Here is a 2,800-nt window from a genome sequence, read left to right on the forward strand (position 1 = left end):
GCGGCTTACAACAAAAGGGATAATAGATGGTTCCCTGCCCTCAGGCTTATAATCTAAAAGACACGACACAAAAGGAGAAGGGAATGGTGAGGGGCAAATCCCCTGTATTGCATAAAGGATGTTTGGGGGCAAAAAAAGTGCCCTCCCTTCTACATGGGAGTAGGTACTAGAGTTCCTGAAAGAATAACGTACTCCCCTCTCCAATCTTCCAGAGTTGCTCATCCCTTCCTACCCTCAGATGCAACAGTTGTCATTTTAAATCTGGCTTACATTCTGCTACAAAATAGCAAATTTCTGGAAATAATTAAGCCTTTCTCAATAAAACTTTTTCTCTCTGATTTACTCATAATTTGCTGAACTTGTTCCAGGCTCAATAGAAATCTTAATTCGATGTGAATTTTACAAAGATATTTACAGCAGGAACTCCCCTGCAATTTTAATACCAAGGTCAAATTGGAACCCCAATTGGTATAAGGCTTCTTTCAAAGGAAAATATTGGTTGTTTGCTTTTTCCCCCTTCTTTGTTTCCCTTTCTTTCTTTTTTTTTGGTGATGATAATGTGGTTCAAGCCTTCCTCAGCTTGGTGCTCCCAAGATATTTTGGGTGAAACACAGCCAGCATGACTAGTAATCATGGGAGTTGTAGCCTAAAATATCTGGAAAGTATAAGTTTGTGGAAGGTTATAGTGGCATGAGTGTTGGCTAGGCCTCTGGGAGACCAGGGTCCAAATCCTCACTCAGCCATTGTCATGCTCTGAATCTCAGAGGAGGGCTATGGCTAATCTTCTCTGAACCAATCTTGCCAAGAAAACCCTGTGATAGGGTCACCTATTAGAAACTACATGAAGGGACACAATGACAAGGCTGCTCTAAGATGAGAAAAAGCAGCAGCATACAGACTGTCTTATTTACTAAATATGGGATGAAGTCATAATGGCGGGTTACAGACCGCCGAAAAGCAGCGGCCTGCATCCGCCGCTGAGGCCCTGATCTGCCGCTTTCCAGGCTGTGGGGAAGCAGCAAAAGGCCCCTTCCCCACAGCCTGGAAAGGGGTGTCCTTGGGACTTCAAGCCCCAAGGACACCCTGCCGTCTGAAGGCTGTGCCCAGCGACGCAAACGGCAAAAGGAGCTCTGTTTCGGAGCTCCTTTTGCGGCCGGGGAAGGGGCGCACTGTTTGCCCTGGCGCGGCGTGACGATGTCATGTCCGCGCCTCCCAGTATAGAGGTGGCGCGGTCATGGCAGCGGCCGTGTGGAACAGCCGCTGCCATTTTGTGCGCTCTCCGCGCATGCTAGGGTTGGGGGTGTCTGGAAAGGAAGCCCCTTTCTCACCCTAGCGCGCACTTTAAGGCCCGTCTGTAACGGGCCATAGTGAAGTCTTTATGCCACATAGATGTAGATGTGGCTCCTGCTTATTTAACCAAATATGGAGGCGATTAAAAAACTGGCACCAGGTAAAAATAATTTATCAGGAACTGCAGGACTACTACTTGTACTACTTCCACCTAGTTAGGACTATTAACAAGCTTCACTCTACCATGCAGGAGTAGGAGATTAAGGCTTGAAGTCTATTTGTAGTCCATTTTGAGATTACACTTTCAGTCAATGGGATTTACTTTCCACAGTTGATCCAGTGGGTTGCTGTGGGTGGGACTGCTCTGCTTTACTATTCGCTCTCATGTAGTGATTTTCTGTGTGCAGGACATTTTTGCTTCAAGTACTTAAATCATGGGAACCTCTTCAACCCATAGTCTAAACTACTTGACTCAACTATAGCATACATTTCAGAAACAGTTCTTAATGCAGTTAGGTGTAAAAGCAGCTTAGTACTATTTGCTTTCGAGAGTGGTATAAAAGTTAAGTGTAAACCAAAAGAGAGAAATTGTGTCCTTTCATATGTTGATGGATCTAGTAACATCTGCAGGGTAGCCAGTTCATCACCATGGTATAGATACTGCTACTCTTGAGTACATTGCTGTTGCTGCTTCTCTACCACAGAACCAGAAACCACAGCAAAGGAGACCACCACCAGATATCAGCAAAAGCTTAAATGATCCTGCATACGCTACTGTGTTATATCTCCTTCTCATGGAGAATGCCTCACCTCCAGTTTATTCAGAAAGGACATATTGTATATACTGCTGATGACTTCAATAATCTGGAGAGTTTGTAGTCCTTCAAATAGCCTGAACCCAACTTTTCCTCGACTTATACAAGAGGTCGACTTGTACATGAGTATATACAGCAGTTAAAATAATTTGGGGGAAATACTAAAGTAATAGAATATATGAAGAAGAGGCTCCTCCACAACGTCCCAGGGCAATATCATCTGTTATGGCCTATTTCCCTCTCTTTCCAGGAAGATCTAAACAGCCCACCAAAGCCTCAGGGAAGCAGAACATCTGCTTCACTATATGGATAGTGGTTCTCACCAGTTCAAAAGACACATGGTAGATTTAACATCATATTCTCCAGGGTTGCCCAGTATCCCATATGCCAACATTGGAGATGTATATACTATGGGTATACAGTGGTACCTCGGGATACGAAATACCCAGCTTACGAAATTTTCGGGATACGAAAAAATCCCATAGGGAATTATTGTTCCGGGTTACGAATGTTTTTTCGGGTTACGAAAAAACTTTTGGTGCTTTTTGGCGCTATTTTACACGGAATCGCGGCTTTTCCCCATTAGCGCCTATGGCAATTCGGCTTACGAAGGCTTTTCGGGTTACGAAAGCGGCCGCGGAACGAATTATTTTCGTAACCCGAGGCACCACTGTATACAGAAAAAGAAAAGAAAG

This window comes from Sceloporus undulatus, chromosome 6 (genome assembly GCF_019175285.1).
Source record: "Sceloporus undulatus isolate JIND9_A2432 ecotype Alabama chromosome 6, SceUnd_v1.1, whole genome shotgun sequence".
Classification (NCBI taxonomy): Eukaryota; Metazoa; Chordata; class Lepidosauria; order Squamata; family Phrynosomatidae; genus Sceloporus; species Sceloporus undulatus.